We start from the raw sequence: 8340 nt of genomic DNA, 5'->3' as shown, positions 1-8340 counted from the left end.
GCATCGAAATATGCGGTTTTCTTTAAGAATTTTGATGATTTCGTGCAGAATTCTGCTATTTTCTTGCAATTCAGCCGTTGAATCTTGGTAAAAAGTGATGATTTTGTAGATTTCGTGCTCTTCTTTGCGAATTCAAGCCAGAAAACAACGAAAATCGGCGAGAAATCGTCGTTTTGCATCGAAATATGTGGTTTTCTCTAAGAATTTTGACGATTTCGTGCAGAATTCTGCTGTTTACTTGCAATTCAGCCGTTGAATCTTGGTAAAAAGTCATGATTTTGTAGATTTCGTGCTCTTCTTTGCGAATTCAAGATAGAAAACAACGAAAATCAGCGAGAAATCGTCGTTTTGCATCGAAATATGCGGTTTTCTCTAAGAATTTTGATGATTTCGTGCAGAATTCTGCTGTTTTCTTGCAATTCAGCCGTTGAATCTTGGTAAAAAGTCATGATTTTGTAGATTTCGTGCTCTTCTTTGCGAATTCAAGCCAGAAAACAACGAAAATCGGCGAGAAATCGTCGTTATGCATCGAAATATGCGGTTTTCCTTAAGAATCTTGACGACTTCGTGCAGAATTCTGCGGTTTACTTGCAATTCAGCCGTTGAATCTTGGTAAAAAGTCATGATTTTGTAGATTTCGTGCTCTTCTTTGCGAATTTAAGACAGAAAACAACGAAAATCAGCGAGAAATCATTGTTTGGCATCGAAATATGCGGTTTTCTCTAAGAATTTTGATGATTTCGTGCAGAATTCTGCGGTTTACTTGCAATTCAGCCGTTGAATCTTGGTAAAAAGTCATGATTTTGTAGATTTCGTGCTCTTCTTTGCGAATTCAAGCCAGAAAACAACGAAAATCGGAGAGAAATCGTCGATTTGCATCGAAAAATGCGGTTTTCTGTAAGAATTTTGATGATTTCGTGCAGAATTCTGCGGTTTTCCTGCAATTCAGCCGTTGAATCTTGGTAAAAAGTCATGATTTTGTAGATTTCGTGCTCTTCTTTGCGAATTCAAGCCAGAAAACAACGAAAATCGGCGAGAAATCGTCGTTTTGCATCGAAATATGCGGTTTTCTGTAAGAATTTTGATGATTTCGTGCAGAATTCTGCTGTTATCTTGCAATTCAGCCGTTGAATCTTGGTAAAAAGTCATGATTTTGTAGATTTCGTGCTCTTCTTTGCGAATTCAAGCCAGAAAACAACGAAAATCGGCGAGAAATAATCGTTTTGCATCGAAATATGCGGTTTTCTGTAAGAATCTTGATGATTTCGTGCAAAATTCTGCTGTTTTCTTGCAATTCAGCCGTTGACTCTTGGAAAAAAGTCATGATTTTGTAGATTTCGTGCTCTTCTTTGCGAATTCAAGCCAGAAAACCACGAAAATCGGCGAGAAATCGTCGTTTTGCATCGAAATATGCGGTTTTCTCTAAGAATTTTGATGATTTCGTGCAGAATTCTGCTGTTTTCTTGCAATTCAGCCGTTGAATCTTGGTAAAAAGTGATGATTTTGTAGATTTCGTGCTCTTCTTTGCGAATTCAAGCCAGAAAACAACGAAAATCGGCGAGAAATCGTCGTTTTGCATCGAAATATGCGGTTTTCTCTAAGAATTTTGACGATTTCGTGCAGAATTCTGCTGTTTTCTTGCAATTCAGCCGTTGAATCTTGGTAAAAAGTTATGATTTTGTAGATTTCGTGCTCTTCTTTGCGAATTCAAGCCAGAAAACAACGAAAATCGGCGAGAAATAATCGTTTTGCATCGAAATATGCGGTTTTCTGTAAGAATTTTGATGATTTCGTGCAGAATTTTGCTGTTTTCTTGCAATTCAGCCGTTGAATCTTGGTAAAAAGTCATGATTTTGTAGATTTCGTGCTCTTCTTTGCGAATTCAAGCCAGAAAACAACGAAAATCGGCGAGAAATAATCGTTTTGCATCGAAATATGCGGTTTTCTGTAAGAATTTTGATGATTTCGTGCAGAATTTTGCTGTTTTCTTGCAATTCAGCCGTTGAATCTTGGTAAAAAGTCATGATTTTGTAGATTTCGTGCTCTATTTTGCGAATTCAAGCCAGAAAACCACAAAAAACGGCGAGAAATCGTCGTTTTGCATCGAAATATGCGGTTTTCTCTGAGAATTTTGATGATTTCGTGCAGAATTCTGCTGTTTTCTTGCAATTCAGCCGTTGAATCTTGGTAAAAAGTGATGATTTTGTAGATTTCGTGCTCTTCTTTGCGAATTCAAGCCAGAAAACAACGAAAATCGGCGAGAAATCGTCGTTTTGCATCGAAATATGCGGTTTTCTCTAAGAATTTTGACGATTTCGTGCAGAATTCTGCTGTTTTCTTGCAATTCAGCCGATGAATCTTGGTAAAAAGTCATGATTTTGTAGATTTCGTGCTTTTCTTGGCGAATTGAAGATAGAAAACAACGAAAATCGGCGAGAAATCGTTGTTTTGCATCGAAATATGCAGTTTTCTCTAAGAATTTTGATGATTTCGTGCAGAATTCTGCTGTTTTCTTGCAATTCAGCCGTAGAATCTTGGTAAAAAGTGATGATTTTGTAGATTTCGTGATCAAGCCAGAAAACAACGAAAATCGGCGAAAAATCGTCGTTTTGCATCGAAATATGCGGTTTTCTGTAAGAATTTTGATGATTTCGTGCAGAATTCTGCTGTTATCTTGCAATTCAGCCGTTGAAGCTTGGTAAAAAGTCATGATTTTGTAGATTTCGTGCTTTTCTTTGCGAATTCAAACCAGAAAACAACGAAAATCGGCGAGAAATAATCGTTTTGCATCGAAATATGCGGTTTTCTGTAAGAATTTTGATGATTTCGTGCAGAATTCTGCTGTTTTCTTGCATTCAGCCGTTGAATCTTGGTAAAAAGTGATGATTTTGTAGATTTCGTGCTCTTCTTTGCGAATTCAAGCCAGAAAACAACGAAAATCGGCAAGAAATCGTTGTTTTGCATCGAAATATGCGGTTTTCTGTAAGAATTTTGATGATTTCGTGCAGAATTTTGCTGTTTTCTTGCAATTCAGCCGTTGAATCTTGGCAAAAAGTCATAATTTTGTAGATTTCGTGCTCTTCTTTGCGAATTCAAGCCAGAAAACAACGAAAATCGGCGAGAAATCGTCGTTTTGCACCGAAATATGCGGTTTTCTTTAAGAATTTTGATGATTTCGTGCAGAATTCTGCTGTTTTCTTGCAATTCAGCCGTTGAATCTTGGTAAAAAGTGATGATTTTGTAGATTTCGTGCTCTTCTTTGCGAATTCAAGCCAGAAAACAACGAAAATCGGCGAGAAATCGTCGTTTTGCATCGAAATATGCGGTTTTCTCTAAGAATTTTGACGATTTCGTGCAGAATTCTGCTGTTTTCTTGCAATTCAGCCGTTGAATCTTGGTAAAAAGTCATGATTTTGTAGATTTCGTGCTCTTCTTGGCGAATTCAAGATAGAAAACAACGAAAATCGGCGAGAAATCGTTGTTTTGCATCGAAATATGCAGTTTTCTCTAAGAATTTTGATGATTTCGTGCAGAGTTCTGCTGTTTTCTTGCAATTCAGCCGTTGAATCTTGGTAAAAATCATGATTTTGTAGATTCCGTGCTCTTCTTTGCGAATTCAAGATAGAAAACAACGAAAATCGGCGAGAAATCGTCGTTTTGCATCGAAATATGCGGTTTTCTTTAAGAATTTTGATGATTTCGTGCAGAATTCTGCTGTTTTCTTGCAATTCAGCCGTTGAATCTTGGTAAAAAGTGATGATTTTGTAGATTTGGTGCTCTTCTTTGCGAATTCAAGCCAGAAAACAACGAAAATCGGCGAAAAATCGTCGTTTTGCATCGAAATATGCGGTTTTCTCTAAGAATTTTGACGATTTCGTGCAGAATTCTGCTGTTTACTTGCAATTCAGCTGTTGAATCTTGGTAAAAAGTCATGATTTTGTAGATTTCGTGCTCTTTTTTGCGAATTCAAGATAGAAAACAACGAAAATCAGCGAGAAATCGTCGTTTTGCATCAAAATATGCGGTTTTCTCTAAGAATTTTGATGATTTCGTGCAGAATTCTGCTGTTTTCTTGCAATTCAGCCGTTGAATCTTGGTAAAAAGTGATGATTTTGTAGATTTGGTGCTCTTCTTTGCGAATTCAAGCCAGAAAACAACGAAAATCGGCGAGAAATCGTCGTTTTGCATCGAAATATGCGGTTTTCTGTAAGAATTTTGATGATTTCGTGCAGAATTCTGCTGTTTTCTTGCAATGCAGCCGTAGAATCTTGGTAAAAAGTGATGATTTTGTAGATTTCGTGCTCTTCTTTGCGAATTCAAGCCAGAAAACAACGAAAATCGGCGAGAAATCGTCGTTTTGCATCGAAATATGCGGTTTTCTGCAAGAATTTTGATGATTTCGTGCAGAATTCTGCTGTTTTCTTGCAATTCAGCCGTAGAATCTTGGTAAAAAGTGATGATTTTGTAGATTTCGTGCTCTTCTTTGCGAATTCAAGCCAAAAAACAATGAAAATCGGCAAGAAATCGTTGTTTTGCATCGAAATATGCGGTTTTCTGTAAGAATTTTGATGATTTCGTGCAGAATTTTGCTGTTTTCTTGCAATTCAGCCGTTGAATCTTGGTAAAAAGTCATGATTTTGTAGATTTCGTGCTCTTCTTTGCGAATTCAAGCCAGAAAACAACGAAAATCGGCGAGAAATCGTCGTTTTGCATCGAAAAATGCGGTTTTCTGTAAGAATTTTGATGATTTCGTGCAGAATTCTGCTGTTTTCTTGCAATTCAGCCGTTGAATCTTGGTAAAAAGTCATGATTTTGTAGATTTCGTGCTCTTCTTTGCGAATTCAAGCCAGAAAACAACGAAAATCGGCGAGAAATCGTCGTTTTGCATCGAAATATGCGGTTTTCTGTAAGAATTTTGATGATTTCGTGCAGAGTTCTGCTGTTTTCTTGCAATTCAGCCGTTGAATCTTGGTAAAAATCATGATTTTGTAGATTCCGTGCTCTTCTTTGCGAATTCAAGATAGAAAACAACGAAAATCGGCGAGAAATCGTCGTTTTGCATCGAAATATGCGGTTTTCTTTAAGAATTTTGATGATTTCGTGCAGAATTCTGCTGTTTTCTTGCAATTCAGCCGTTGAATCTTGGTAAAAAGTGATGATTTTGTAGATTTGGTGCTCTTCTTTGCGAATTCAAGCCAGAAAACAACGAAAATCGGCGAAAAATCGTCGTTTTGCATCGAAATATGCGGTTTTCTCTAAGAATTTTGACGATTTCGTGCAGAATTCTGCTGTTTACTTGCAATTCAGCTGTTGAATCTTGGTAAAAAGTCATGATTTTGTAGATTTCGTGCTCTTTTTTGCGAATTCAAGATAGAAAACAACGAAAATCAGCGAGAAATCGTCGTTTTGCATCGAAATATGCGGTTTTCTCTAAGAATTTTGATGAGAATTTTGACGATTTCGTGCAGAATTCTGCTGTTTACTTGCAATTCAGCCGTTGAATCTTGGTAAAAAGTCATGATTTTGTAGATTTCGTGCTCTTCTTTGCGAATTCAAGATAGAAAACAACGAAAATCAGCGAGAAATCGTCGTTTTGCATCAAAATATGCGGTTTTCTCTAAGAATTTTGATGATTTCGTGCAGAATTCTGCTGTTTTCTTGCAATTCAGCCGTTGAATCTTGGTAAAAAGTCATGATTTTGTAGATTTCGTGCTCTTCTTTGCAAATTCATGCCAGAAAACAACGAAAATCGGCGAGAAATCGTTGTTTTGCATCGAAATATGCGGTTTTCTGTAAGAATTTTGATGATTTCGTGCAGAATTCTGCTGTTTTCTTGCAATGCAGCCGTAGAATCTTGGTAAAAAGTGATGATTTTGTAGATTTCGTGCTCTTCTTTGCGAATTCAAGCCAGAAAACAACGAAAATCGGCGAGAAATCGTCGTTTTGCATCGAAATATGCGGTTTTCTGTAAGAATTTTGATGATTTCGTGCAGAATTCTGCTGTTTTCTTGCAATTCAGCCGTAGAATCTTGGTAAAAAGTGATGATTTTGTAGATTTCGTGCTCTTCTTTGCGAATTCAAGCCAGAAAACAACGAAAATCGGCAAGAAATCGTTGTTTTGCATCGAAATATGCGGTTTTCTGTAAGAATTTTGATGATTTCGTGCAGAATTTTGCTGTTTTCTTGCAATTCAGCCGTTGAATCTTGGTAAAAAGTCATGATTTTGTAGATTTCGTGCTCTTCTTTGCGAATTCAAGCCAGAAAACAACGAAAATCGGCGAGAAATCGTCGTTTTGCATCGAAAAATGCGGTTTTCTGTAAGAATTTTGATGATTTCGTGCAGAATTCTGCTGTTTTCTTGCAATTCAGCCGTTGAATCTTGGTAAAAAGTCATGATTTTGTAGATTTCGTGCTCTTCTTTGCGAATTCAAGCCAGAAAACAACGAAAATCGGCGAGAAATCGTCGTTTTGTCGTCGAAATATGCGGTTTTCTGTAAGAATTTTGATGATTTCGTGCAGAATTCTGCTGTTTTCTTGCAATTCAGCCGGTGAATCTTGGTAAAAATCATGATTTTGAAGATTCCGTGCTCTTCTTTGCGAATTCAAGATAGAAAACAACGAAAATCAGCGAGAAATCGTCGTTTTGCATCGAAATATGCGGTTTTCTCTAAGAATTTTGATGATTTCGTGCAGAATTCTGCTGTTTTCTTGCAATTCAGCCGTTGAATCTTGGTAAAAAGTGATGATTTTGTAGATTTCGTGCTCTTCTTTGCGAATTCAAGCCAGAAAACAACGAAAATCGGCGAGAAATCGTCGTTTTGCATCGAAATATGCGGTTTCTTTAAGAATTTTGATGATTTCGTGCAGAATTCTGCTGTTTTCTTGCAATTCAGCCGTTGAATCTTGGTAAAAAGTGATGATTTTGTAGTTTTGGTGCTCTTCTTTGCGAATTCAAGCCAGAAAACAACAAAAATCGGCGAGAAATCGTCGTTTTGCATCGAAATATGCGGTTTTCTCTAAGAATTTTGACGATTTCGTGCAGAATTCTGCTGTTTACTTGCAATTCAGCCGTTGAATCTTGGTAAAAAGTCATGATTTTGTAGATTTCGTGCTCTTCTTTGCGAATTCAAGATAGAAAACAACGAAAATCAGCGAGAAATCGTCGTTTTGCATCGAAATATGCGGTTTTCTCTAAGAATTTTGATGAGAATTTTGACGATTTCGTGCAGAATTCTGCTGTTTACTTGCAATTCAGCTGTTGAATCTTGGTAAAAAGTCATGATTTTGTAGATTTCGTGCTCTTCTTTGCGAATTCAAGATAGAAAACAACGAAAATCAGCGAGAAATCGTCGTTTTGCATCGAAATATGCGGTTTTCTCTAAGAATTTTGATGATTTCGTGCAGAATTCTGCTGTTTTCTTGCAATTCAGCCGTTGAATCTTGGTAAAATGTCATGATTTTGTAGATTTCGTGCTCTTCTTTGCAAATTCATGCCAGAAAACAACGAAAATCGGCGAGAAATCGTCGTTTTGCATCGAAATATGCGGTTTTCTGTAAGAATTTTGATGATTTCGTGCAGAATTCTGCTGTTTTCTTGCAATTCAGCCGTAGAATCTTGGTAAAAAGTGATGATTTTGTAGATTTCGTGCTCTTCTTTGCGAATTCAAGCCAGAAAACAACGAAAATCGGCAAGAAATCGTTGTTTTGCATCGAAATATGCGGTTTTCTGTAAGAATTTTGATGATTTCGTGCAGAATTCTGCTGTTTTCTTCCAATTCAGCCGTTGAATCTTGGTAAAAAGTGATGATTTTGTAGATTTCGTGCTCTTCTTTGCGAATTCAAGCCAGAAAACAACGAAAATCGGCGAGAAATCGTCGTTTTGCATCGAAATATGCGGTTTCTTTAAGAATTTTGATGATTTCGTGCAGAATTCTGCTGTTTTCTTGCAATTCAGCCGTTGAATCTTGGTAAAAAGTGATGATTTTGTAGTTTTGGTGCTCTTCTTTGCGAATTCAAGCCAGAAAACAACGAAAATCGGCGAGAAATCGTCGTTTTGCATCGAAATATGCGGTTTTCTCTAAGAATTTTGACGATTTCGTGCAGAATTCTGCTGTTTACTTGCAATTCAGCCGTTGAATCTTGGTAAAAAGTCATGATTTTGTAGATTTCGTGCTCTTCTTTGCGAATTCAAGATAGAAAACAACGAAAATCAGCGAGAAATCGTCGTTTTGCATCGAAATATGCGGTTTTCTCTAAGAATTTTGATGAGAATTTTGACGATTTCGTGCAGAATTCTGCTGTTTACTTGCAATTCAGCCGTTGAATCTTGGTAAAAAGTCA

Source organism: Gnatocerus cornutus, unplaced genomic scaffold (assembly GCF_029298725.1).
Source record: "Gnatocerus cornutus isolate USDA-ARS CGAHR unplaced genomic scaffold, icGnaCorn1.1 ctg00000034.1, whole genome shotgun sequence".
Classification (NCBI taxonomy): Eukaryota; Metazoa; Arthropoda; class Insecta; order Coleoptera; family Tenebrionidae; genus Gnatocerus; species Gnatocerus cornutus.
The sequence above is the reverse complement of the archived record's forward strand: the minus strand, read 5'-3'. Positions refer to the sequence as shown.